The sequence below is a fragment of the Zingiber officinale genome, chromosome 10B, assembly GCF_018446385.1.
Source record: "Zingiber officinale cultivar Zhangliang chromosome 10B, Zo_v1.1, whole genome shotgun sequence".
In the NCBI taxonomy this organism is placed as follows: Eukaryota; Viridiplantae; Streptophyta; class Magnoliopsida; order Zingiberales; family Zingiberaceae; genus Zingiber; species Zingiber officinale.
Window position 1 is genome coordinate 17011333 of NC_056005.1, and position 7823 is coordinate 17019155.

Sequence of the window (7823 nt, forward strand, 5' to 3'; positions counted from 1 at the left end):
ATTTTGATAAGTTTTATTAGTGACTATTTTATCTAATATATTTATTTAATTATTATATATATATTGAACAAATTTATCAAAATGAAAAATCAAACTTCTATGAATATTTAATTCGGAGAAACAATCTGTTTTCAATACAGAATATCTGCTTGAACTATTCTATAATTGTGTTCACTGATCCAACCTCTTTGTACTTATGTCCATCAAGAAAAAGGTTGGAAAAAACAATGCAAAATTTACTGATTTTGATCGGATCGTTAAAATAGAAAGCTTTGAGAATTTGATCTATTTCATGTCATTTTTTTTTTGTCAAATGTATTAGTAAAATAAGTTCTTGCATAATGCACATGCATGCAAGAAACTGCCACCTTCTTGCATTCCTCTGATCTTGACATTTTCTATTTAGAAATTCAGCCCCCCTTTCCCTTTCATCCAAACTTATGAACAAGGCTTCAACTTGAGCATAAAAAGTTGAAAAGTCATAATTGTGTGAGGAGAATACAAAGAACATGGAAAGTTCACGGCAGAGAACGTGGCTAAACAAAGGATCTATTCAACCGAATTAAATGAGGAAGCTAAGGGGTCAACATGCTAAAAACAAATTGAAAAGTCTTAGGTGGTCTGCAGAGAGAAGGGGAGAAAGTTCAAGGTTTGGAAGGTACGGTGGCTAAGCAAAGAAGACCCGGACCCTTTTGATTCTGACCAGTAGCTATAGCACACTATTTGCAGACATGCAGTTGATTTCCTAAAAACATGTGGGAAAAACTATCTCGACGACTCATTGATGAGAACAATCTAAACATGCAGAGCAGCCCATTGTTAACGGTCTGAAAAATGCTCCTCCCAAAAATTACAGATAAAATTATGAGATCTGTTGGTGCAGCATGTCGATAAATGAAGGATGAATTATCCATTATAAAAATAAATCTTTTTCTCAATCCTTTAATTAGTAGCGTAATAACATAATAAAAAACATAACAACTTAAGAAAAGTAGGTAAAATATTGAAATTTTACTTGGTTAGAACTTAGATAGTCCTTAATCTAAGGAATTAAAAAATACTAGAAGATCTCCTTTGTTGAAGGCAAAGAAACCTTTTACACACGTTAATAGCTCAAGAATGATTAGGAAAGTTTGTTGGATATTGGGGCCTTAAATGGACCAAAACGATTTTGAGGAAGGAAGTCATCAATTGTTGAAAGTCGTAATTGACTTCAAAATTGAAATCTACGATTCGCGTAGATAGATTTAGACTATTAATTTGCTCAAAACCGATTAAGGGTGAATGAGAAATTAATGTTTAAAATCGGCCCAAAATAACATTTATTATTCATTAATAAAGTGCATGGGAGAATAGTCTCACATCGGAAATTCTTGAGGTGTATTCTCTACTTATTAATGAAGATGTGTTAATGGAGTTAACACAAAAATAAAAGGACAGGTGCTCCCTTAGCCCAGGGCGAGCAGGTGCTCGCACCTGTGAGCCCGTCACCCGCCACGTGCGCACGTGTGCAATGGGCGGTTTGTAGGCCCAGGTGACATTGCAGTGCCTACGTGGCACTCGGATGACGTGTCAGGCTCGTACTTGACGTGACAGTACCTATGCGGCATCCTCGTGGGCAAAGGGAGATGACTGGACAGTTGACTTAGGGAATGGATGGCTACCGTTGATCAACGTTGATCAAATAGGTATGATGGATCGCTTGTGATGCGATCTAGAGCGTTGGATCGCAAAGAGTAACGATCTGACGGCTTGGGATGAGACTTGATCTGAAGCATCGAATCAATGGATCCAGATCCGATGGCCGATGACAATAGGCGGGATCTGAGGGTCACAACTCCTCAGATCTGATGGATGAGATTGAAGTGGGCTTGGTGAAAGGTTACAACCCTTCAGAATGGATGATCTAGATCGATCCAGCTCAAGGAACACATCCACTCACCCAAAGGACACTCAACCTCTTCTTTCAGTATAAATAGAACCCTACAGATGATGGAATATTCACTCAATCCTCTCTTCTCTTCCTCAAGCATTCATCTCATCTTGTGCATTCAAGAGTCCAAGAATTCTACTAGAAGGTTCGCTGGTCTCGGAAGTCGGAGTGCTACGATTCCGAGACGTTCATCGTCATTGTATCTTGGGAACAAATTGCAACAATCTGTTAAGCACCGTAGCGGAGCAATATCGTTTACGGAGATAGTGTCGAACACTAGCCTCGACGATCAGTTTGCATACTCCAGAAGCTACTCGGGATTAACAGTCGTAAACGATATTACGTGCAAACTGATATGGCTACCAATGACATTCCGACGGCCGTACCGACCGTCGTTCCGACCGCCATTCCGCACGGAGAAAAGCCGGAGAAATTCACCGGAACCGACTTCAAAAGATGGCAGCAGAAGATGTTGTTTTATCTAACAACGCTAAACCTTGTATGGTTTTTACACGAAGACACGCCAGCCGCTACGGAAGGTAGTAAGGCTGCTAGCGATGCGTGGTCTCACGGAGATTTTCTGTGCCGCAATTATATACTCAACGCCTTGGACAACACGTTATATAACGTATTGTTCTCTGGAGATGGCGAAATCTTTGTGGGAATCCCTTGAGAAGAAATACAAGACCGAAAATGCTGGATTGAAGAAATTCATCGTCGGTCGGTTTCTGGATTTCAAGATGGTGGACTCAAAAAGCGTCTCATCTCAAGTCCAAGATATGCAATTAATACTGCATGATCTGGACGCCGAAGGCATGAAGCTGAACGAGACATTCGCAGTTGCTGCGGTAATTGAGAAGCTCCCTCCGTCATGGAAGGATTTCAAGAATTACCTAAAGCATAAGCAAAAGGAGATAGGGCTGCAAGACCTGATCCTGAGGCTACGAATAGAGGAGGATAATCGAAAGTTATCCGACTCCAGAGGAACCAAGCGGACTATAGACGAAATGTCCAACCTGGTCGAGCCGAACGCTAAATAGCTGAAGCAGTTCAAAAAGAAGGCTCAAGCAAAGAAGTTCAAAGGCTCCTGCTACAACTGTGGAAAGGCAGGACACCTGTCCAAGGACTGCAGACGCCCAAAGAAGCCAACCAAGGGGCCAAAGGATGCTGCGAATCATGTCGCAACCTCTCTTGAGGACTTGAATCTCACTGCGGTTGTATTTGAAGCCAACTTGGTAGATACCAACCCGAAGCAGTGGTTCATTGATACTGGAGCAACTCGTCATATCTGTTCCGATAAGGCGATGTTCTCTAAGTATACTCCGATAAATGGCAGGAAGCTCTATATGGGTAATTCCACGACGTCGCCAATTGTTGGACTCGGAAAGGTTGTTCTGAAGATGACGTCCGGAAAGGAGCTAACACTCATTGATGTACTCCATGTTCCCGACATCAGTAAGAACCTAGTTTCTGGAGCGGCATTGGTCAAGGCCAGATTTAGGCTAGTGTTCCAGTCAGACAACTTTGTACTTACGAAGAATGGTGTCTTCGTAGGAAAGGGGTACCTAGAAAAGGGTCTATTCAAAATGGTTGTAATGCCTGTACTCCGAAATTTTGATGGTAATAAAATAAATGTTTCCAGCTATGTTGTTGAGTGTTTTAATTTATGGTATGATCGACTCGGACATGTGCATAATAATACTCTCAAACGTCTCGTCAAATTAAATTTATTACCAAACGTCAATGTTGACGGAACACACAAATGTGAAGTCTGCGTGGAAGCGAAAATGACGAAACTACCTTTTCATTCGGTGGAAAGGACAACAACTCCTCTAGAGTTAATACATAGTGATCTATGTGACTTGAAATTTGTGCAAACTAGAGGAGGTAAAAAAATATATTATTACTTTTATCGATGACTGCACAAAGTTCTGTTATGTCTTTCTTTTAAGAAGTAAAGACGAAGCCCTAGAGGCATTCAGAACCTATAAAACAGAAGTTGAAAACCAACTTGACAAACGAATTAAAATAATTCGAAGCGATAGAGGTGGAGAATATGGTGTATCGTTTGATGAATTTTATACAGAATCTGGCATTATCCATCAAACAACGACGCCTTACTCACCTCAATGAAATGGTGTTGCCGAACGTAAAAATCGGACACTAAAAGAAATGATGAATGCCTTGTTGATAAATTCAGGCTTACCTTAAAACTTGTGGGGGGAAGCAATATTATCGGCAAATCACATTTTCAACAGAATCCCTCATAAGAAAAATGATAAAACTTCATATGAACTATGGAAAGGCCGCGAGCCATCGTACAAATACCTGAAAGTGTGGGGTGCTTGGCAAAGGTCGAAGTACCTAAACCAAAGCAAGTAAAGATCGGACCTAAAACGTTCGATGCGGTATTTATCGAATATGCCCATAATAGTAGTGCATATCGTTTCCTAGTTCACAAATCAGACATTCCTGATATACATGTGGGAACAACCATAGAATCTCGGAATGCGATATTCTTTGAAAACATATTCCCAAATAAAAAGGGAAACATTGAAAGTGATATCAACGGAAGTTCAAACAAAAATGACGTAACCGAACTTAGCTGTTATAAAAGGACTATTGACGATCAAAGTGAAGAGCCACGTCGTAGCAAACGGGCTAGAGTTGAGAAATCGTTCGGGCGAGATTTCATGACTTTCATGTCAGAAATGGAACCAAGAACATTAAGTGAAGCTCTCTTTAGACCCGATGCTCCAATGTGGAAAGAAGCTGTCAATAGTGAAATTGAGTCTATCATGAATAATCATACTTGGGAATTAGTAGACTTTCCTTCTGGTAATAAACCATTAGGTTGTAAGTGGATACTAAAACGTAAGTATAAAGCTGATGGATCAATTGACAAGTATAAGGCCAGACTTGTAGCCAAGGGGTACAAGCAAGAGGAAGGCCTTAATTACTTCGATACATACTCACCGGTGACAAGGATTACGTCCATACGAGTGCTAATAGCCATTGCAGCACTGTATGACCTTGAAATACATCAAATGGATGTTAAGACTGCGTTCTTAAATGGTGAGTTGGAAGAAGAAATTTATATGGAGCAACCCGAAGGGTTCATGGCTCCTGGAAATGAGAAAAAGGTGTGTCGACTTGTTAAGTCGTTGTACGGACTTAAGCAAGCGCCTAAACAATGGCACGAAAAATTTGACAAAGTAATGCTGTCAAACGAATTCAGAATAAATGAATGTGACAAATGCATTTATGTCAAAAACACACCTGAAGGCTATGTAATTGTCTGTCTATACGTAGACGACATGCTAATAATGGGCAGTAATCATGATGTAATCATGACTACAAAGAAAATGTTGATCAGAAATTTTGATATGAAAGATATGGGTCAAGCAGATGTTATATTGGGAATTAAAATTCTCAGGACATCAGAAGGGATAGTTTTAACACAATCCCATTATGTAGAATCTGTATTGAAAAAATTCAATGCGTACGATCTCTCTACAGTGAAAACACCTATGGATCTAAGTCAACACTTAGCGAAAAACCATGGTGAGACCATATCGCAGTTGGAATATTCTCGGATGATAGGCAGTTTGATGTATCTCATAAAGCTGCACACGTCGAATATTGCTGTCACGGTCAACAAACTCGGTCATTTTACGAGTAATCAACGACACCCATTGGAAAGCATTGATGCAAGTTCTCGGATATTTGAAATATACTATGAACTATGGATTACATTATGAAAAATATCCGTTGTGTTGGAAGGATATTGTGATGCTAATTGGATATCGGATACAAAGACTCCAAATCCACTAGTGGATATGTATTCACGATCGGTGGGGAGCGATATCTTGGAAATCCACTAAGCAGACTTGCATTGCTCGGTCAACTATGGAATCCGAGTTTATAGCACTAGACAAAGCAGCTGAGGAAGCTGAATGGCTACGGAATTTCTTGGAAGATATTCCGAGCTGGATGAAACTTGTGCCTGTCGTACTAATCCACTGTGATAGTCAATCGGCGATTGGAAGGGCACAGAGTAATATGTATAATGGGAAGTCACAACATATACGTCGTAGACATAATACCATTAGGCAGTTGATCTCGAATGGAGTGATTGCAATCGACTATGTTAAGTCCAAAGATAATTTGGTAGATCCTCTAACGAAGGGGTTGAGTCGAGATCAAGTATACTGCTCATCAAGAGGAATGGGATTAAAAATCTACAACTGAAAACGACTGTAGCGGTAACCCAACCTTGTTGACTGGAGATCCCAAGATCTTGGTTCAATGGGACAACGAAGTTACAGAAGTTATGGTCCAGCACATTAGATAGTTTATCTCTATCCCAATCCTAGGATGAATTTGTGTTGTCCTACCTCATGTAGTGAGGTTAAGCTTATGCTTTTAGTGACTTCTATACCTGATAAGGTGGAGTATGGTAGGATACTCTTGATAGAAGTGTCACCTATGTGAGTGTGAAGACAGGCCGCTTCAATGAAACACTCATGAATCCAAGATGGTATCCATGGCCGAAACGGAACCAACCATGAGAACCTAAAGTAGGTGAGATAGATCTCTGTGTGGGTGTTATTGTCTAAGTATACACCAACAGCTGAGCAGTTCAAGACATCACGTTCACTGCGCAGCCTAGTATACTCGATAGCATTTCACTACGGAAGGTTCAAAGCCACAAGCTACCTCTCCCGATGCAGTGACTTATCGATTGGACTCTTGTAAAGTGTCAGCATGCATACACGCATTGCATTAATTTCCATTCATGTGGGGGATTGTTGGATATTGGGGCCTTAAATGGACCAAAACGATTTTGAGAAAGGAAGCCATCAATTATTGAAAGTCGTAATTGACTTCAAAATTGAAATCTGCGATTCGCGTCGATAGATTTAGACTATTAATTTGCTCAAAACCGATTAAGGGTGAATGAGAAATTAATGTTTAAAATCGGCCCAAAATAACATTTATTATTCATTAATAAAGTGCATGGGAGAATAGTCCCACATCGGAAATTCTCGATGTGTGTTCTCTACTTATTAATGAAGATGTGTTAATGGAGTTAACACAAAAATAAAAGGACAGGTGCTCCCTTAGCCCAGGGCGAGCAGGTGCTCGCACCTGTGAGCCCGCCACCTGCCACATGCGCACGTGCGCAATAGACGATTTGTAGGCGCACTTTGCACTTCACACGTACGCATCATCGCGAGGAGCATTGAGGAGCTTAAATTTATGCTCCAGTGACATTGCAGTGCCTACGTGGCACTCGGGTGACGTGTCAGGCTCGTACCTGACGTGGCAGTACCTATGCGGCATCCTCGTGGGCAAAGGGAGATGACTGGATAGTTGACTTAGGGAATGGATGACTACCGTTGATCAACGTTGATCAAATAGGTATGATGGATCGCTTGTGATGCGATCTAGAGCGTTGGATCGCAAAGAGTAATGATCTGACGGCTTGGGATGAGACTTGATCTGAAGCATCGAATCAATGGATCCAGATACGATGGCCGATGACAATAGGCGGGATCTGAGGGTCACAACTCCTCAGATATGATGAATGAGATTGAAGTGGACTTGGTGAAAGGTTACAACCCTTCAGAATGGATGATCTAGATCGATCCAGCCCAAGGAATACATCCACTCACCCAAAGGACACTCAACCTCTTCTTTCAGTATAAATAAAACCCTCCAGATGATGGAATATTTACTCAATCCTCTCTTCTCTTCCTCAAGCATTCATCTCATCTTGTGCATTCAAGAGTCCAAGAAGTCTACTAGAAGGTTCGCTGGTCTCGGAAATCGGAGTGCTACGATTCCGAGACGTTCGTCGTCGTTGTATCTTGGGAACGAATTGCAA